Source organism: Vanellus vanellus (assembly GCF_965231255.1).
Source record: "Vanellus vanellus genome assembly, chromosome: 1".
NCBI lineage: Eukaryota > Metazoa > Chordata > Aves > Charadriiformes > Charadriidae > Vanellus > Vanellus vanellus.
In genome coordinates, this window is record NC_138905.1 from 129691203 (window position 1) to 129713939 (window position 22737).

Genomic DNA, 22737 nt, shown 5'->3' on the forward strand with positions numbered 1-22737 from the left:
TTTTAGATGATGATTTCTTAGTTTTTATCTATAAGAATACCCAAAATGATTAGCTGGTTTTGATTCATTTTTGCTGTGATTTAGCAATTACTTTTCTGTGCTGAAACTGTCAATATCCTTTACTGCAAAAGTGAAACTTAGGATGCAGTAGATACGGGTCACATCCCTTTATGTTCTTTCAAGTACATCTTGCTGTAGTATAGCATCTTCTAATATCATCCTGTAGTTGCTAATGAAATAATTTTAAAGTCAACCAAATTTTTATTGGCAGAAATATACAGGGTCTACATTTCTGCAATGGAGGGAGATGAAGTGTGACCAGGGCCGTTTTTGATCCAGTCTTCTGAGGCAGCAAACTAGATTCATTAAGGTTTTTTCAAGCTTAGTTATTTTATATTTTTACAATTGTAGGTAGTACTAAATGCTATTCAAGAGATATTTTTTACTTTTGAATTTTAAGGAGATCATGATATTTCCAGTGGAAAAAAAATGCTAGGATTTCACAATGTGACACACAGAATTTTTCTGAATATATGCCAAATGTGGCATACTGTCACCTAAAGTACTTCTTTAAAAGAACAATACTAATTTTTGTATTTTTATTACATGATTATTTATTTTTTTTTACTGTGTGTTGTATGAAGAAGATGGAGATTGCTCTGTTTGGTTTGAATTAGGCCTGCTAAATACCTGTATAGGCAGGATCCACTTGTTCTTGCTGCAGCTACCGTGGGGATAGTTCAGCCTTTCCACCACTTCACAGTGCTATGCTGTTCTGAATGCAGGGAGACTTTCCTTACACCCAGCACAGCTGAGGTACTCTCTAACTGTGTGCTCTCTGAAGCCTGCTGTGCTCCCAGGCAGTGCAGTTGTTTTGCCTTGCACTGCAACACATACTGAGCCCAGCCTACGGCACCCAGAGTGTTGCCTCCAAGATCATCCCCGGGAGTCTTGCTCGCAGCCAGAGCTGAACCCTGGACTAGAGAACCTGCTCCACTTGCTAAGGCCTGTGCATTCCCCACAGCTCTAGAGATTGTCCCCTCCATTATACTTGGACCTTGCACTAGAGTCCTGAGGCAAGTCCTCTCTGACCCACAGATGGTTTCCCATGTTCTGTGTTTTTTTCTGTCTTCATGAATACAAATAGGTTACCAAGGTTATGTCTTAGCAGCTATTAGTGTTCATTCAAATCTATCCAGTTTCATGACCTGAGCGTCAGCACTGTGCTATACGTGCTCCTCTGCAGAAGCTGTGTACCACTCTCACAGCAGTACAGCCTTCCGTAATGTCACAATATCAGGTGCCAAGTGGATTGGATCCTATCATGAAGGAAAGGGAGTGCAGGGCTGTGCTGGTCTGTCACGGAGGACCTGGTAGGCTCAACTATATCTAGTTCACTACCTCTTCCTGGGCTGAAGCACAGGATCTCATACTTTGGGAAGTAAAACGCTGAGAAGATGAGCTGATTTGTATGAATATGTTGTTCACTGCCTTTTGCATGAAGGTGCTAGTAAAAAAACCCAACACAATCATCTTGCCAATATCACTGAACAGATCTATTATAAATACTAAATGAGGCTCGTAGCTACTTTACAAGATAGCTGCATTCTTGGTCACAGGATGGGTCAGCGTGCCATCAACTGGAATTAAAATCCTGAAGGTTCTGGCTTCTGTGCTAACATTGGTAACTCTTCAGTCACTCTGCTTGCAGAAATACATATATTATGCTTGTTAAAATATAACTTTGAATTATATTTAGAAGCCAATATTGCTTTTGAAAGTGTTTATAAAAACAAGCAAAGTAAACATTTTATATGAAATCAAGGGAATCAGAAGACATTTATTAGAGGATCTCTATGAAGAACTGCAAAAAAGTCAAGGATCATGAGCATAATTTTCAACAGAATTGTCATAGTATTGCATAGGTTTAGTCTTTCTTTAGGAAATGCAAACAGAAATTAAAGATAAGCTCATATTTCCTTTGAACCTTCCTCCCCCTCCCCCCCATCATTATCTGTATGAGATTGCAGGAGCTATACTACGTAAAAAGTACTTGGCTCTATAAAGTAAACCTTGTCTTATGTTTACGTAATGTTATACTCAAATCTCTGTTTATTCTGTGTGAATCATAGTTGGTTTACTACTTATACATTAAAGAATACATAAGAATAAGAATTACATTTAGCCTTGAGGAAAATTTGTGGGAAAAAGCAAGATGCCTCTCTGCTCTTCTAATGCCCTCGATAAAGCATTCTGTTCTAACAGAAACATATGCTGTACAATAACATTTTTCTCTACATAATGCATCACAGCTCCAAAACGCTCTGCTTTACTGCTGATGAAAATGTTGTTGCTTTAAATTGAATGAGTTTATAAGCAACTTTGAATATAATAAAGTAATTAAACTTTGAAAATTCCTTTTATTTTCCATCAGTTCCTATGTATAGAATAGATAAAGCCAGTAACAAGTCAATATAGAAACATACTGAGAGGTAATAAAAACAAATTTACAGTCTTAGAAATACCAAAGCAATTACAAAGGCTATGTTAGATCCTGCTAGATCCTGGAAATGGAAGAAACCTTAAATAGCAGGCCTTCCTACTGCTGTGTTCACACACATGCAAAAGATAACAGTGAATAACCTTTCTGTGGTTTTACTTTGCTAGTAATTTACATGCCAATTTTGTAATGTGGTTTCTGGCTGTGTAAGCGATTGAGGAGGTATAAAAATGAGTATTTGTAGAACTCTGTGAAAAAATAATCTCTTAGTGACCAGAGAATCTCCCTTTCAAGATTATAAGAAGCCGAAGTAACGCACATCGTTCTTCAGCAATTGTCTGAAATGTAGTGCACTTTCAAAATATCACTTGAGAGGTTAATTAAGTACTGTAACATTAAATACATAAATAATAGCAATAAAGACAAACATTTCAATGAAGACTATTTTGATCAAGAATTACATGTTGAGACAAATGATTCCTTTTGAAATTTTGTTTGGCAGTTTTTGAAACCAAGTCCATAAAATGTATGAATAATTTATAGAAGATGTCTTCAGAAGAGCTATTTTGGTTTTGTGGTTTGTTTTTTGTTTGTTTGGAATTTTTTTTTTTTTAAAGAAAAGCTATATGTTATAATTGGTTAGGAGAGCTGCGCTTGAACTAATCTGAAGAGTCTGCGTGTCTCTGTGCCACTCCATAAAAATGCCTTTATTGAATAGTTTGCTGTATTTGACAGTTTTATGGCAAAATCATCAACTTGTCATCACTTTCACAACAAAATGTATGGAAACTCCACAGTGAATTACAGCTGTACTCTTGTTCTCGACGTCTTAATAAAATAGCCGTCTCCATTGTACTGCCATCCACAAGTTTTTCCCTTAGAGTTATTGAATACAAATAAAGAGTTACCACTTGAAAAAACAAATTCATGCAATCTGGAATTTGTTATCCAGTAGTAAAACTCCTAGTTACCAAGACTGTAAAAGAAAAGTGTAAGAGAAAACTCTACATGTATACAGTTTGCCCAGTTATCTTGTTGGTATTTTTAAGTTGAATTATCGAATAAAGCCCCTTATTCTCTTCTCTGGATTCCATGTATTTCAAGAACTTCTCAAGAACCCGAGTAATAGCTTTCCTATGCCATAAAGATTTAAAGTTTATTAATCATCCTGATGTACTTTACAGCTGAAACATTGTTTTTCCTATGAGAATTCTATGCCATGGAAATGAAGGAAGGGAGAAACCATTTGTTGTTAAGGAAATGTCAATAACCAGATAAAACTCTAGCTTTGAAAGGGATAGCATGTTACTGAGAAGAGCACCTCATCTGAAACCACTTCCTTGGCACAGATTTGCTGCTACAGGATTTGTAAGAAAGTTATGGAACATCTTAAGAAGGAGTTAGAAGTTATTTTGGATCACCGGGGAGAGTTGCCCTTTAAGATCGGGGAATAACATGCCCCAGAAATGTCTGAGTGATCGGGGAATTACAGTTATATATCACTTCTCAGGCTATATATACTAGAAGTATATGACTCAGTGGACAAAGAGCAAGATCTAAACTGCCTACTTCAGGTGTAGTAGTGCTCCCAAAAATGATGTGAGACTACAAGGTGACCTTCCTCCATCTCTGGTTATATTCTTGAGTAAAAGTGGCTCAGCTTTTTTGTAGCCCCACAGCTGCTAAGTGTATTAGGTGATACCAGTGCTGCTGGCTTGCTCAGAGCTCACTTACCTTCTCAAGCCTGTGAAGAGAGTTAGATAATTACTAAACTTTGTGTTGTGTGGTAATTCAGGTGGAATGTAGCTGTCTATTTCTGGACCAGGTACTTCTAAATAGGTAAGAATAGATAAGTTTTATGTTCCTAGAAATCAGTCTGTGTCGGAGAACAAGCATCCTGGATTGCTGTATTGGACAGAAACGCTTAATTTTGCCCAAATTGTAAGTGTTAGTAAAATTTTGTCATCTATCCTCCAAAATAGCTTGGCGAGCAGAACAGTTGACCAAATCTCTCAACAGGAAAATATGATCACAAAGTGGGTTCTCTGCTAATTGTGAGCTTGTGAACAGCAAAGATAAAGTCCAGTGAGGAGTTTAAGGCTGTGCTTCAGGAAGAGATCTTTCAGAAAGAGTGATATGTAAATAAAAAATTTTGAAAAAGCCTTTAAATAATTCTGACTAGGCCCAGAAAAGTAAAAAAACGAAAACCAAACCAAAACAAAAAAAACCCCACCAACAACAAACCCAACCTGAATATGGAAAGCATGGTTTGGTAGGGGGATGCTTCACACTAACAGGTTATGCATTATTGTGTGATGTAGCCATGGCTATGTGAAGGTAACTGGTTGAAAGATTTGGGATATACCATCACCTGACAGAAGGAGAATGATGTACTTCCCACTTTAGCCTAGAGAAGGATTTGGGATGGCATTGTGGGAGAGCTGGTGTTTGAGTCTGCTTTGTGTCTTTTTTTAACCTCTGTTGATCATCATTTAGGGACCGGGTTCATCAATAGAGGTGGTCAGTCAGAATACAGACAAAAATTTCTTCTAATTTATAGTGCCAAGAAAATTCAAACCTATCTAATATTCTGCAATTTACTCTGTTGTTCTTAAAATGTTTGGAGACTGAGGTGATAGAGGTATTTCAGTAAAAGGGGCAAAGCATATAAATTTTCAGCCCCCTCCAACCTTCAACCTACCTAGTCACCAGATGAAAGTAAGTGTTGCCCAGAACCACGAACAGACATGAAATGAAAGAAATTCGTGGTTACAGGCTGTCAGCAGGCAATTCCTTTCCCCAAGTACTATTGTCTGCTCCCCTACTATGATGAGTCCTATTAATAGTGTTGTTAGAGGCATCTTTTCCTCCTTTTATGCTCAAGGGGAGTCATATTTTAACAGACTGGTTTTATGTAACTGCTTGCCTTTGTTCCTAAAGTCTCTGTGAAAATCTTTAACACTCATAGAAATCTTCCATTTGAAGAAGCTTTCTTTTTTTAGTTTAATGAGACCAGTGTCTCAGCAGCTTCAGAAAGAAGCAAACTTACTTGGAAAAGTGTTATAAGCAAAATGTAAAGGGAAGGTAAGGAACCGGCACACAGGATGACATTGCAGGTCCTCCTCATTTACTCTCTCGTCTCTGAAATTGTTAGTACCATCTTCTTCTGAAGAATATTTAAGAATTTGATAGTATGCAAATGTGAAGTTAATTAAGAGTACTTCTCAGGATAGACAGTCTTTCTTTCATATCTTAAACAATTAGAAAAATGTTGACATAATTTTTCAAACCATTTAACTGACTAAAACTGCTAAGAATTTGCAATTCTTCAGGAAAGCAAGCACTGATGTAGTTTAGTTTTCAATATATTTAACAGTATCTAATGTGAGACTTCCTATTTACAGTGTTACAGTAAAAAAATCTGGGTTTAATTACATTGGATTTCAAAATTGGATTAAATCTCATTTTACAAATGTTAATTAACATTCATATAAAATACTTCAAAATCTGAAAATAATAAATGCAGAAGAGGTTTGGGTTATATCTTGTCAGCGGTAGAAGAATGTTACATTGACTTGTGTAGCGGCCAGATAATCAGAAAGCAATTGTTTTTCTCTTTAAGCAATACCAGAAAGGCTCAGTCAATTTTCTGTGTTAAAAGGAGTAGTGTTAACAATTTGCCATTAAAAATATTTATACCACTTATACCATACTTGTGGCCCACCTCCACTGCAAGTAAATATCCAAAGTGATCAAGGTCCAAAAGGGAAAGAGGGGGGAAGAACTGCTTATTTTTAATAAGTGTGTTAGCATTTTACACTTTAAGAATTATTTTTCAAAGTTAAACTCTTTTTATAAGCAATTTAAATTCCCTATCTACTGATGAAATTCCATCACTGTGTTTCTATAAGGTCCATTGGGGCAATCAATAAAGTTACTGTCTAACATAATCTGTGATTGTGTAGTAGCTCAAGATCATAGAAAATTATTTAATTTCTTTTTGGAAAGGAGAATTCTATTTCTTGCTAAATGCTAGGACTACTTCATATGTTTGAAGTCTGAAAGTCTCAAAAATATTGCATCATGTGGTTTGGATGCATTCCCTTTTTTCTTTAAGGGAGTTATAAAGCTCCATTTTTAACAAAAGCATCCAATTTACACAAAAAAAGCCTCATTAACCTCCTAGTTTTCACCGTCTTTATACAGACTTATTTTTAGTTAATAACTTTACTAATTTTATTTTAATTGAAATTTTAAATGTTGAAGTTCAGTCAGTTTATACAAACTTCAAAAAAATATTTTTTTTTTTTTTAATATTAAATTGCCTGGATCTTAGCTATCTTTTTCTTTTTATTGTTTACTGGGATTTACTTTTTGCAGGAGTTCTCTTTGTGAAGCTTGACATGCAATGCTGATGTTCTTTATTGCTGGACTTGATGATATCACATCTCTGAATATATCTTTTGTCAGAATAGATGTCAGCAGTTGATTAGAAAGTAATTTGGATTTTGCATTTGCTTTTAGATTTGGGCAAGGTGACAGAATCTAACGAGTGCTTACTGCTTTTGGGAATCATGAGATTTTCATAGATGTTTTATCTGGTAGAAAACCCCCAGAAGGCCAGATTGTGCCAGGAACCGTGCTGTTGCACATCTGCTGCCATCTGTACCAAAACCATTTGATCGATTTTTCACAGTTATGCATACTTGTTGCATTTTCATGTTTGTACTTCTATGTATTTTACAGGTGATTTTAATAATCTATAAAACCACTGAGAACCTAACCTTGTATATTTGCAACTGTGAAAACCATTTTAAGATGGAACGTGGCATTATGAGAAGACACCTGAGCTACTTCTGAGACTAAAAGCTTGGGGGCCCTTGGCTGAGGGGGTGGCAGGACATGTCCACGAGTGCCTCCTTCCAAGTGTCCACCTCTGGCCACGTTCCCAACACTGTCCCCTTCTGTGTGTCTCCTCCATTTGGTTTCTCCAAAAACGCCTCCTGGGGCTTCTCCTTACCTTCCTCCTATGGTGTTTCCTCCTGCTGTGCCTCTTGCCCCTGCCTGCTACCGCCCATCTCCAACACGTCTGGGCAGAGGCTCTGCTGGCTCATCTCTTTGGTGGGAGCTCTGGCAAGGCACTGGCAGCCCCCAGAGGTCTTAGAGCCGGCTGGAACCAATGCAGCTCATGGCGTCCTCTTTCTCGGACTGGACTTGTGAAAATTGCTGTCATAGTTCAGACCAGGGCTCTGTCTGTTGTGTAGGTAATGCAGGAATACTGTATGGGATTTACAGATGGTAGCGCAGGCCTATAGAGAAGCACTGTTGGCGTTTTCACGGCTTTGGTACAGGAAGTGTCCCATTACTTTTCTAGTTGTAATGTGTGAGATCTGAAAAAAAAAAAAATAGCCAAATAATAGTCTTTGTTTTTAGATGTTAAACTTCTTCTCTTAGACTTGATCTTTTCAGCTTCCTAGATATCATTTGAGATATCTCTGAATTCTTAAGTTTAATGAATCCCCAGCTGTTTGCAACAGCAGAAACAGAGCTGGTCTGTGCCTCCACCTGGCTGCTTTCTGCTCGGAAACACTGCCCGTACTTCCAGCGCCGCACACCTGAAACATCTCGGAGTAGAGTAAGAGGCACACTGCCATCAGCAGTGAAGGTTCCGTGATCTGATAGCTACCCACACAAGGTGACTTTTGTCAGTGAGAAGTCACAGATTGCTTTGAAAGTGGTGGAAATGCTTCATCCTTGGAGAAAAAGTGGGGGAATGAGTAATCATGTTTTCATTTAGCTGGAACAGAACTTGGCAACCAAATGCTAATGTAAAGACTTGGACTAGGGATTACTTTAGTTGCATTTGTAATTTTAATCGGTGAAAGAAAAGGCAAGATAAGGGTAACAAAAAAATCCAGGATATCAAGAGAAACCCTTATACACATGATGGAAAATAGAGAGAGAATGCTTGAAAAGACTGAAACAACCTACTGGTAAGGCAGACTACTACAACAAAGCAAGCACAATTTTTTTTTTTATTTATTTATTCCTTCCTTGCAAATATATGATTGCATCTGAGGAATACTTGCTATTCCTCATTTTGCCTCCTAGTGGAAGACCCCTGCCAAACACTAAGCACTGACTTACTTCTTGTGCCTAAGATCAGTTGTGCGATAGCATATGGATTTTATTATTATTTTTTTGCCTTTAGGGATCAATGAAAATACAGTAAGAGGTATCTTATTGTATCATCAGAGGTGAGGATGACCTGCATTTAATTTCCAGATCTACAGACTTTCTTTGTAATTCCAGTAAAGTCTTTTAATTTCATAAGTTTAGTTCTTTACCTAGACAAGATGGGATAATATGTCTTATGTCCCAGCTTTTGTCTGACGTATGTGTTCAGAAGACTAGGTTTTTTGACCTGTTTTCTTTGCATATGACAAACCTTAGATTTTGTTGTTTTGGCCAGTGTTTCAAGGTAGTACTGTCTTAGAAATAGTAGCTTGCACACAATGTTGTAATTCGACTAGAAGCAGACATGTAAACAGTAAAAATATCCTTTTTATTTTATTGTTACCCATGATGATACAAACAGAAGAGCCATGCTAGCTGTGTTGCAACAAATTAGTCAAAATAAAAATAAATGGAAATAACAAAAAAGGAATTGTTCAGAAATGGAGTTTTCAAAATGTGATCCAATTAATCTTCGACTGACATTTCCTCCAGAGTTTGATGGGCAACAGTTATTTTAAAAACTGTGTCAGAACAGTATATATTCATTTATGCCAGACCATAATTTTCTGTAGTAATTACAGAGCAAACAGGAAACAAAGGTCCTGCTCTGCAGAGATTACAAGCTAAAATTAGATGCCACATAATCAGTGATATCAGGCAAATGCAGATTTTGGTGTACATTGTGTCCCATCTCTTTTTCTAAAATGAATGCAATACACAAAGAACGTATATTGGAACTTGCAGTTGTCCTCAGACAATCTAGTTAAGCACCCTGGAGTACATTTGGCCTACGGATTTTACTTTGGCTATCCTCAATATAAATTTATCATGGGTTTAGTTTTGCTTGAGTTGGGAATAAACCAATAACAAAAGAGTGTTTTGCACAGCCCCAAAGCTCCTTTTCAAGTCCAATCTGAGTAAATACTGGCTTAGGCTGTGTGAGAGAGGTCCTAAGACTTTGGTGGGTGGTTGGACCAGCTGGTGTTTTCATTTTGTTATCTATACCAAGGCATCATTATGGTGACTTATGAAGTACTGTAGATAATTCAAAGAATTTAATTTTATTACTCATTTCAGGACCATAAGCATATGAAAATTGTGACTGAGGCTTTTCAATCTGTGTTTAGTGGATAGCAATACTCACAGGATTGTGTCAGGCTTTATCATGCTAAAAAGGGAGGGGAGGGGAAATAGCAGAAAAATTCCGGAGATTAGCTGCTCGTTTTTCATCTTTCCTGTCAGCAGGCCTACTACATGATAGGTGAGAAACTGACCCATCAGCCAGTAGTCTGGACAATCCCTAGCTGAGTAACAGCAAAGGAGAGATGTTGAACAGTCTGATATATGGTGAGAAAGTGGTGGCATCTGGGCTTGGTGGAACTTAGAACCCAAAACAGAATATTTAGAACAGGTTTTATTTCATTACATTTTAATTGGATGAGAACCTGCCTGCAGTAGAGAAAACGCCTATGCCATGGAAGTTTTTCCTGGAAGTGTCAGACTGTGTTTATGTCTGCTTTATCTTCTTAAGTGTAGAAATGAGTGCAGTATTCCAGATGAAGAGAGAGAATAATTTTGCAGAATATTCGTTATGTTTCCAGTATTATACTTTCTGAATTTTTCAGCTTTCAACATTTCGCTGCAGCATTATGTTAGGATGGCAACAGTAATGATTTAACCTGTTCTTTGGGTACCTTTTCTTTGCTCCATTTTATGTGTTTTCCTGCAAGCAGGATGTTGAGCTTTGTAGTAAGATACAGAAGTGAAGAGGATAGGAATATTTCAGTTGGAAGGGACCTACAATGATCGTTTAGTCCAACTGCCTGACCACTTCAGGGCTGACCAAAAGTTAAAGCATGTTATTAAGAGCATTGTCCAAATGCCTCTTAAACACTGACAGACTTTAGGCACGGGCTACGTCTCTGGGAAGCCTGTTCTGGTGTTTGTATACCCTCCTGGTGAAGAAATGCTTCCTAATGTCCAGTCTAAATCAATGTAGTGTGTTAGGTTCAAAATTTGCCGAGTTTCAACCACATTGGAATAATGACTTTGAAGTGTATTGGTTTGTCTAAAGTTGAAAAAATAAATGTGGAGCTGTATAGCTGCACAGAAAATACTCAAAATGTTTTGGAAATTTCAGAAGAAATATTTGTTCTGCAATGTATGTTACTTCCTTAGTGGACTCTGTTGGATATTTACCTTGATGTGTATAAGGTCATTTTAAGTATGAAATTTAACTATTTCTTTGCTTTTTATTTCAACAAAGTCCCAATACTACTTGGCCGCATAAGTGGAGAGTACTTATTAAAAGAACAAGAAAAAAAAAAAAATTCGTAACGACCTGACCTGAAGAGAATCTCTGGGTCATTTTTCAGCCTGTTTTTAAAAGCCCTGGAGTATTGTGTTTCAGGCTGTTAAGGATTTGAGGTGTTGGGTAGCTAAGATTGTCTTTCTCTGCATAAAAAAGTATGGATTAACCAGTATCAGACTGATAGCATTGTCTGGAGCATGTAGAAAATAGGTGCAAATGTGAGAAGGAAAACGGAATGGGGTGTAAGACATGGAAATGTCAGTCTGAAGTAGAAGCAAGAGCCCAGAGGAACCGACTCACCTTTGGAAATACTTAGTTCAATATTAATATAATATTTCTAAAAGACTGTAGTTGTAGATCTAAAAAAAATAAGTTTGTTTTTGTCTTGGACAGAAATACAGTCTTTAAAGTCTTGTGATACATGATGCTTTTCTTCCCTCTGGAAGATTATTATAACAGAAGTAACTATTTTACTTAAATCACCAGTACAATACATAATCCATTGTGTAAATGTTACTTTCTTTCGAGTCTATAAGCTTTTGTCTGTGCTGGAACTTCAAGCCAGCTATCTCTGAAAAAAAAAAATCATGGAGGAATCTGTATATCTGACATTTCACTACGTTATTGAGTACTGCATCCAGCTCTGGGGTTCCCAGTACAAGAAAGATGTGGACCAGTTAGAGAGGGACCAGAGGAGAGCCGGGAGGGCTGGAGCACCTCTCCTGTGAAAAGAGGCTGAGAGAGTTGGGGTTGTTCAGCCTGGAGAAGAGAAGGCTCTGGGTAGACCTTCTTGCATCCTTCAATATAAAAAAGGAGCTTACAAGAAAGATGGAGGGAGACTTTTTACCAAGGCCTGTAGTGACAGGACAAGGGGCAATGGTTTTAAAATGCAAGAGGGTGGCTTTAGATTAGACATTAGCAAGAAATTTTTTACTGTGAGGGTGGTGAGACACTGGAACAGGTTGCCCAGAGAAATTGTGGATGCCCCATTCCTGGAAGTGTTCAAGGCCGGGTTGGATGGGGCTTTGAGCAACCTGGTCTAGCAGCAGGTGTCCCTGCCCACGGCAGGGGGGTTGGAACTAGATGATCTTTAAAGGTGTCTTCCAACCCAAACCATTCTATGATTTTGTGATTATGAAATTGGTAATATGTAAATAAAACAAATTTATAGAGCTTTCTATTTCTGTTGTGAAATAACAAATTTATTAAGTTAGCTCAGTTCAGGTATAAAATGCCCAAAATTTATGCTTAAAGTTGAATATAGAAATATTTTAAAAAGAAGCACTTGTACTTCTTTGCATTGAAATAAATTCTTGCTCATTTGGAAGTTTTCTTTGCTTTCAAAGTTAAAAGTAAAAGTTAAAGCTATGATGTTTCGATTTGGCCCACTGGTGGTTTGGTTTTTTTTTTCCCTGATGCACGCATGGTGGTTTTTTGTTCATCCACTGAGCTAAGCGCAGTATTGTTGTCAGCACCCTGCTTTCTATGACTGTTGTGTATGTGAGTGAACAAAGCTCTAGAGTCATCTCCCAGCTGATCTCTGGTGAGAGGCATGTGCCGTGGAAGTACAGCAGTCGAGTCATTGTGCAGATTTGGCATTGTCAGAAAAGGCACAGCAAAAGATTCACGATAGTCTGTGATCATAACTCCAAGTAATGGAATACCGTAGAGAGCAATTGTAGCCCAGCAGATGGTCTCAGAGTTAACACCAAAAAATGGGAGCCACTGTGTTGCTTACTGACCATTGCACAACATGTGCCAGTTTTAATGCTGATGCAGCTTAATTAGTAAGTACTATAGTGGTAAGGATTCAGAACTTGAGAGGTACAGAAAACAAAAGCTTAGCTTTCAGAGGATATTATTCTGACAGCTTATATAATATTTAATGGCAAATAACAGAAGGAAGAGATTTGCTGTTTATCCATTTTAAAATTAATCAGAGCCAGTTGCAGTCTTTGAATTTTGGATTTACGGCTTTTGTGGGGAGTGGAGGGTCTCCTGAGGAAATGATTTTGCTTCTTGAAGACGAAAATAGAAATATAAACAGTATGCAAAACTTTGCTTCAGTAACTTGGAGCCTGATATTCACATATATGCAGAATCCCTAAGTCCATTTTAATTTTCTAGGTATTTTGGTACTCTAAGATCTGCCACAGTCTTGCCCATATAGTTAGAGCTGGATCTGTAAAATCAAAACCAAAGCAAATCAGTATATGGATTGACAAATGCATATATATTTGAAAAGCAAGTCTCAGCCTAAACTCAGTAGGAGTTAGTAGACAAATGACATTAAAAATATATGGTGTAAATATAAATGTATGATGGGAACACAAAGTTATGTGGTACTAAGAATTCTGAAATTCATTGCCTGTATGCTTCATTAGCTAAGTAATGAATTTCACACATTTCAGGACTTAAACTGCCAGACCTACCATTATGTTTTTGCATCAGTAAGTATGGAAGTCTATGAAAGCATTAGTATATGAAAGCTGATGTACTTTAATAAAGCTAATAGCATTCTTGGTTATGTTCAGAGAAAGTGGAATATAATTTCACTAACTTAATCTCCCACTTTTAAATACAGTCACAGACAAGTCATATGTCTTCTGAGAAAAGGTTTTCTTAAATATTTTGTAGGTAGGCTGATTATTACAAATGCTATCATCCATAAACAAAAACTAGATTCAAAATTATAAATTATTTTCCCTCTAATAGCTTAAGTAACCAAAATCCTAGAAAAAAAATATTATGGACATTTGGGCAAAGATAGATACTAAAATACCTAGTCACTTCTAATTAATAATTACATTCCTTAAAAAAGATCAAAATTAATTATTTTTTCCTATTAAGTTCTTTGAAAACTTTTCTATAGATTTAAAACTGAAATGATTGGATTACTTACATATTCACTCATCTACTTAATAAGATTAGTCATAATCCTCTGGCTTCTGTTTGGGTACCTTCCGTCAGCCTAAATATCATTTCTAAATCTGATGTAAGTCTTCATAACTGTGTGATGAATATTTAAGAAAGTAGCTAAATTCAATAACGTAGTAAGATTTTTTCTACATAAAACAAAGGAAATTGAATAAACCAAACATTTTGAAAGATGATTATATCATTCCAGCAAGGGACCCCTCTGGTTTTTGCGTTAGTACGATGTTATTAAAAAGTTGGGTTTTTTTTTATATCATCCAAATATGTGAGTCTCTGCAGAAAAAAAATAAGTCACCTTTTGGTGGCTTGTCCATATGCATCATGCTGCTGGAGTTACAGAAGAATCACTGCTGACTCTGCATTCTGCCGGAGCAGTGGGGCTGACTTTGGCAGTCCATTTCTCCATACATGTCCTGCTCTACTTCTTAAGGCTCTGATGGCAATAGAGAGGTGTCAGAAGTGCATTCCCTAATCTGTCTATCCATCTCCCTAGTCAATACTTGTGTATATGTGCATATACATATTTTTATTTGTTGCTGTAGGTTTCTAGCAAAACTACGTTTAGGTTTGTTACCTATTTCATACTAAATCCTGAAGAATTGTGCTTGTCTTTAGGGTGAGTGTGTATTTCTCACATAAAAATTTTACAGATTGTATAACATTTTAAAATGCAAGGCAAATGCTCTTCTACATCATGCATGCCATGATCTGTTTCTTTTTTCATTTAGTGAAAAAAATATCATGAAAACTTCATTTGAGAGGTGATGTTATACACATAAATACTTTTATAAAAACTTGACAAACTAATGAATGCTTTCTGAAGGACATGTTTTCCAAATAATAAGCTCTTGCATGCCCTTCTCAGTCCTCAGTCATGGAAGTTGCTTTTTTGCTTGTTATAAGGAACTGATTTCTTTAGATGTGCTACCAGCTTAGTCTGGTCTCTTAACTCCCACGCTGTATAGCAAAGTATAAAGCGTGCTTCACAGTGCTGAAGAATTATTCACTTGATGCTTAGCGGAAACCACTTGACAGTTTTCAGTTCATTCTGTTTGATCTGACACTTGCAAAGGAACAGACTGACCTTCATTAGTTTGATCATATGGAAGTGATTTTTAGATAAAAGAAAAATAGGCTTACCCTAGTGAAACAAAACAAAATTAAATCATAGAGTTGCAATAGTTGGAAAATTAATTACCCCCCAAAATTATCAAACTACAAAATGGGATGATGAGTGTGTATGATTTTTTTTTTTTAAATTAAATCTTTTGATATCTCCCTTATTGCTTATCTTTCTTAGCCTCTGAGTAGCCAAGGAAGGTAACATTCTGCCTCCCTTCTGCTTTTGTGCTTTTATGGGTCTTTCGGGTACGTTTTCATTTCTTTTCACCACCCCAGAAAGACAACTGAAGGCTCTGAGTGCTGCTTCTTCCTGGTTTCCCTTTTAATACCTTATATCTCTTCCTAGAAACTAGAATATTGAACAACAGTATAGGGGATTACAGTTCCTGACATATTCTCAGGTATTAGTCATCACTTGTTCATATGCAGCTTAATTTGTGTGCGTGCTTTCTGTTTTGCCTAATTTTTTTATAAGCCATAGGATTATTGTTTTTTTTAAAATCTGTTGTTACACATTACGATACATATATTGTAAGGAATAATCTTTCTATAAATACTCTAATAGACTAATCGTGCAGAAAAGCCACATCTGACATTTTACTGGCATAAATCACAGAATCATGGAATCATGGAATTTTCAGAGTTGGAAGGGACCTCTAGAGATCGTCTAGCCCAACTCCCCTGCCAGAGCAGGATTGCCCAGAGCACATTACTCAGGACTGCATCCAGGTGGGTCTTGAAAATCTCCAGAGAAGGGGACTCCACCACCTCCCTGGGCAGCCTGTGCCAGTGCTCTGTCACCCTCACCGTAAAGAAGTGTTTCCGTGTATTTGAACGGAACTTCCTGTGTTCCAACTTGTGCCCATTACCCCTCATCCTGTCACTCGGAACCATTGAAAAGAGCCTGGCTCCATCCTCCTTCAACCCACCCTTTAGATACTTGTACGCCAGACTTCACATTAAGATAGATATTCTATATTGCCACCCCATCATTAATTTTTGGGTTTATTGGCTACATCGTTTCATCACATTACTGACCATCTAAGGGATGCATAAAATGTCTTAGATGACACATTATTAGTGTTTTTACATATTTAGTTAAAGTATTGCCATAACCTTCTAAGGTCATTGTATGTAAGTATGACTTTTATAAGCCTCTGAAAAGGATTAAGAGAAATACTGCTTTACAAGAAAAGATAAAAAAGGACAGATGAAGCATAAATTACTATCTGAGTAGGCTGGCTCCAACTGTTCTCCGCTGTGTACTCTGTCCTATCCAGCTCCACTCTATAACGATAGCCTACAGGCAGCGACTTAGTAGATGTTATAACTGTTCCTCTAACTCCTTAAGTACTTCAGCATTTAAAAAAGAAATATCTTAAACTTGTCCTCGTTTGACTCTGCAATTACTATCCAAATGTTCTCCCTCGTCACTCACAGATTCATGGTTGTTTAGAAGAAAAACAGAGCCGGCATCCTTTTGTCAAGGGATGTTGTATGATAGACTTTATTGAAGTGGTTCCTTCTTAAAGAATGAGACTCAGGTCAGACAACTCCTCTTCTGCAAGGCAGCAGAAGAGAAGGTAGAGCACTTTCAGCAAGAAGTAATTGACAAATGGAGAACTTTAACTGAATCCTTTTGCTAGAAAACAAGAAATGTTAGTTTAGGTTCATTTCCTTAGAACAATACAATAACAAAAAGCAAGGTAACCGCAAGATAAGACAAAGCTTAAATGATGTTTTAACTGTGATTCTACTCACGTGGTTTGCAGAAAACAGCCAAAATTGGAAAGCATCAGAAAGACTTGCATGCAGTCCGTGGTTGTTGTGTCTTCGGAATGGTCTTGTAGTCCCATAAAAACCACCTCTTTTCCCTCATAATTTATTTATCCCTATTATATGGGAAATTACACTGCTTACTGGAAGTAAGAGAAAAGTGTAAAAAAGGTGCAGTAAGCTAGTATGTTTCTGTTTAAATCCATATTTTTTATGAGTCCCTCCATCATACCTCTCAGATAACCTGCTCACTGTTTAGCAAGACACACTTAAAATTTTTAGGATTGGAAAAACTAGTGTTCTACACAGCCACAAAAATTTAACTAAACTAAATTTTATATGGAAAATTGTAGAGATTATTTAAAAGCGTATGAATTAAGATGAAATACATAACAATTAGCTATCCAGAACATTCAAAGAAAAGTATACTATGGGACTGCAGCTCCAGCAGAAATGAATCCAACTTGGCAGACTATTCTAGGTACAAAGATGTAGCTTAAAATGTGCACATATCTTTGAAAACAACTTTGTAAAGGGCTTAAACTCTAGGGAGATGTAGGTATAGTTTTCAGGATAGCATATGATTGAGAAAAGTCTCGTATTGACAACTTTGAAGCTGAGATAGTATGCTTCCTCGGCAACCAATGACAACATTGCGCTTGGGCTGTTTTTAACCTGTCCCTCGCAAAAATCTACAGTTTTTATGTTTTCAGCATTTTCTAATATTACAGTCTCTAGGTACTCAGTTTAGCTCTGCATACTACCGTGTTCCGCTGTCTTCTACTTGTAGTGCTGGCTGGTACATGCATTGTCCTATTAAGTGGGGTGCTTGCAGTCCTGACTGTGAAAACCACATTTAGACCAGGGCTGCGTCCAGTTCTGGAATGCAGTACAACGACCTGACCCACGGATTTCTTAACCTGTAACACCTAACATTGACGACTGAAGTTGATAATATTGGCAGAGGATGTAAATTTTTTTTCTTCCTTATGCTTTCATTCTATCTACCAGTGAAAGCCGTTCTGTACAGCCATAGCGTTTAAAGGCTGCTCAGTACCATAAGAATGAAGATCTGTTACTCTTTTTTCTTTCAGTACGTTGGGTGTTTCGTGTTGCTACAAAGCACAGGGGGGGAAAAGACCTTAAGATTCAAGAGGTTGTGTCAAAAATATGAAACTATTCATACGTCATTTTTCAGAATTGGCTAGATTTCAAGCTCAGTGTGCCTTTTCATCATGATCATTGTTGCAAATTATAAGTAAATTGAAAGACACAAAGATGCATATAAAACGATTTTGTTTTTCAGCTAAGGAATATCAGTGCATCGGTAGTTTCTTTTAGTAACATGAATTATGACTGTTCATAATTCTGCTGTTCTTCAGTTATATTCTCTAGCAGGTCAGATTGCATTAGTCCTCCGTGTCTTCAAATCTATGAACCCACAGTAAAACATTACTTTTATGGGAAAATTTCAATATATTGACAATAATGCTTTTGAAAAGCACTTTCCTGGAGAGCAAAATGAGTGCAGTTTAGGTAATTTGTTGGACAAGATAAGTGAAGGTTTTTCTACCTTGCAAATTCTGTTGCTATTCATTTACTTGTTCACTTTTTTTGGAGTGTGTACTGGATTCAATGGACTTACCAAACTGGCATTGAATGATTGCTTTTTTTCATCTTTGCATAGGCTAAATGTAATTTACAGCAACATGAACATTATTTCTCCTGTAACTGACAGCTTCTTCTCAAACTCCTTTTCTGTTGTTTCCACTGCTGTTATATTATAAACAGCAGAGACTAAACTCTCGCAGTGAAGAGAGTTATATTTGTCTTATCAATGATACGAACTTTTAACAAATAAATTTATTTTTTGTTTATGGTTTCTCTATTATACCTTGAGTATGAAAAAACTGTAAAAATTTTTGTTAATAAACGAAAATGAATCTTAAGCCAGCAGTCCACTGAGATTATTCTTTTCTCGATGTACTAAATCAATGATAACCAGATTGAAAAATAGTTATCTTGTGTTTGATTGCTTTAAATGCAGTTTTCTGCTTTATTACTCCTTCTAATAACTCACTAAATCTGCGGTCAGTTCAGCAGACTTTCTTGTGTCCATCTTAGTGATATAATCACTATTGAACAACTAGTGAATAGTAGTGATGAAAAAAAAGAAATTAAATAGCACCCTTGAAACTACATACTGTTAGAAACTCACCATGCCCCTAAATTATTCCTTTAAGAGAGTTCAGTGTTGAACTGGGAGCCATTGGAGCCATGCTTGGGCACTGTCCAGTAAGCAAGTGCAAAACTTGTGTAAGTCAAGTAAAATGAGGACTTCTACTGGGAGCACTGTGATTAGGAAATGGATGGGGTTTGGGTTTCACTTCAGGAAATATCCTGTTGTATGTATTTGGTCTTTCTGATAGTCATTTCAGATTTGTTAATTGTCAAATATTCTTGTGGGTTTATATGCAAATAAAACTAGTTAACGGCCACATGGATTGATAAAATGGTTTTAAGTTATTTCTTTTCCTTAAGTCTATAACAAAAATGTTGTCCCTTGTTTTTCCAGATTTCCCCTTTGCAGGTTGTTTGGTAAATAAATTCTATACTGAATAATTAACAATTCGCTTGAGATGATTTCAAATACTGATTCTTACAATGAAGATATTGTGCTGTTGCCCAAAAAAAAAGAGAAAGAAAATTGGATGCAAAGTGGGAGTGCCACACTAAAAAGGAGATTAGGCTTTGAAATGGAGAAAGCACAGGATTTAGCTGTAATGAACAATGTAAACTGAGCTTCAGAAACTACTGAACTAAGGGAAAAAAAGGCTTTTGTCATTGTTACAACTTATTTAAAATTCCTGTGCTTCAGTGATATTAATAGTGCACAAGGAGCCACATTTTTTGTGTTTATCTAGGTGTTTTCAATATGTAGTCAACACAGTGTGTAAGTGCAATGATGTACGAAAGATAAAGATCAGAGTCTGATCTCAGTAATATGCTGTTATAATCCAGAGTGCAGTAAGGACAATTACATTACTTTTTCTTGGCAAAGCTTACTTTTTTAGCCATATTAAATGTTCTTAAGTTTCAGGATATTTTGTAATCTTTGTAATAGCCTTTTGTCCGGTTTTGTTTTATTTATTTTGTTTTTTAATTTGTTGAGTATCAGTTATTGAAGACCTTAAATTCAAGGTAGGAAATAGTGATCCAATTTTTTCTTTAGTCCTCCAAAACTTGAGAAAATCCTTTCCTGGATTGCTTCACATGTCATTGATTCTTCTGTTTTTCTGGTTTGGAACTCTATTTCTTATTTCTAGGGTCGTCTCCCTGGTTCCAGGTAAGGGTGATTGGACTTCGGAAGAAATTAATTTTTCCTCTGCTAAATCGCATATGTTCATTGCAGCAGAAATAACCCTTCCAAGACTATAGACAGAGTGTTACCCTGAAAGAACTTTCTACTGAGATTCCTTATTGCTATCTTACAAAACACTATTAAATATCTTCATAAACTTATTCCTGTTAGTACCCAGTCAGAGAAGGGCTTTTATATGTTCCAATGCCCTTGCACAAAACCCCATGATGTTCAGAATACTTTAAAAATTGTCATCTACTGTCCAACAACATTATTTAATGGCAAATCTCTGACCCTTCTCATCTGCAGTCAGTAACTCATTAGCTGCAGGTTAGGGGGTCATGGGTTGCTGGGATCAGTTCTAACATGATATATGCTCAAATTGGATTTTCTGAATAAATCTTTAAGTGGCATTCACCTTTCCTCCTGTGAGAAACATTCCACTAAAGAGTATCCACAGGAGCAAAATACATCCTTAAGAGACACTGATTTACATTGTGGTTTTCAGTACATTTTGGAAATGAATTCTCATGTTTTAAGCTCTAGAGGCTTGGGGGTTTTGTTATTCAAAAACCAATCAATAGTCTGCATTCAAGTGGGAACATAATTTAGAAGATGTAAACTTACAGTAATGAAGGGATTTTATGTTGCTTTAAACTAGATAATGTTGTCATAATTATAAAGGCCTCTCTAATAAATTATCTGTACGTATTTTGTATTATATATTACTGCACTCTCTGATATATTCCAGCTCAGAAAGGCTCGATTAATTATGTAGATGTCATGGTGTGCTTATCCCCAACTGAAATACTTTGTAAAATGGGTTTTGTCACTCACTGGTTCAAGAAAACAATGTTTTAATTGTGGGTTTTTTTTGGTTCAGACTACCTAGTAACTCCCTGAACTCTTCAGTTTCAATCTGTAATAAAGCAAAACTATTACGTATGTCAATTTTTAAGTGCCCATGTCAGAAGCTTTTCTTTTCCCTTTTAGAGGGAGATAACCCAAGTATTTTCACGAGGAAATGTGTTTCATAGATTTGTAGCTTGTGTATTCATAGTCACTTGTGTAAATGGACTCCTGAGATGTCCTGAATACATCTTTCATTATGCATCCTCATTCCCATCTTGGGTGGGAGAATTGGTCATCATGGAATTCCAGGACCACGGTATGTGATGAAAAACTGTCTTGCTGAGAAAAGCACAGTCCCTAAAGGACTGCTAATATGTCTTACTTAGAAAAAAAACTCATGGGACATTACGGAGCAGATCCATCTATAAATATTTTGATTTTTTATAAGAAATATCAGCATTTCGTATTAAAAGCAGCTATTACGAAAACTAATATAATTGTAGACCCAGTTTTCTTTTGAAGCTGTTCTGCAACAGAGTTTTCATTCATCTCTTAATTTCTGCCCTCCCCCTCAAAAAAAAAAAAAAACCCAAACAACAAAACAAAACAAACCCACACCAACAAACAAAGAAACATAATAAAACAAAAACAAGTGGATTTTTTGTAGGGTTTTTTTCATGGACAGCTGACATAAGCTATTATACTTTGATCAGCTATGTATCAAAATCTCCAGGTTGTCAGGAATCAAAAGATAACACACTGAATGTCTCAGAGTCTAAGGGGGAAGGAGCTGGAGCAGTTATTTGCAAGAAGTAGGTGGCAGCTATTGCCCATATACCACTGTGGAAAGTGTTTGGGCAGTCTTTGTCCCCTAGGCCTCCAGCACAACCCTTGAGCCCCACGCTGTAGCCATGGCACAGAGATTTTACTTGACCAGTCCAAGAACACTTCTGTTATTCACCCTTCCTGTAGACCACAAACTCTTTGTTGTTTCAAGTATACCCTAAAGCTTACATCAGAAATCCTCACCCAGATAGGGAACAGAAATGAGTTGTTGTACTGTGACCTTCGTGTACAGTTTTCTAAAATGAGGGGTTAGATTTCTTCAGATTAAATTTAAGTATTTGGGCTTCAGGCTATCCTTGCTTTGCTCTGATGGTGCTTTGTTTTCCTGTTCTATTTCTTCAGTTCCTTTTGCATTTCCTTTGAATTGAAGATGCTGCTATGTGTGCTTGCTCACAGTTTTTCTCCCTAGGCTTGAGCAGGGGATGTTGAAAGACTTTCTTCTCTTTCTCTAAATCTCATCCGGCTCCATGGAAAGATCTTTATCCCTTCTTCTGGAAGAAGGAGGAGCACTGATAGGTAGCAGTCTCCTTTCCCTGCTGAAGCATTTCTCATCCCTTCAGTCTTTAGCCTGCACCATTCTGGACCAACCCTCCAGTGAGAGATGCAGTGCTGGAACCCTATGATAATTTCAGTTGCTTTCTGAGTGCTCTAGGAACCTCTGTTCCCCTCCCTAGAAGCCTGGTGAATTTTCAGTGCAGTAAGGCAGTCTTCAAGAAAATATTGAGAATGTAGTTTCTGCTGACAAACCCCAGGGACTTTAAACAATAATTATTTAAAAATGCTTATGTCTTCATG

General features: G+C 36.8%; 1 protein-coding gene across 3 annotated transcripts in view; it reads left to right on the forward strand.

Moving 5' to 3' along the window:
- DMD (dystrophin) overlaps positions 1-22737 on the forward strand; it is a gene marked incomplete at both ends in the record, with an annotated part of 1177430 nt that overhangs the window by 855391 nt on the left and 299302 nt on the right. The gene's annotated exons all lie outside the window — the stretch shown is intronic.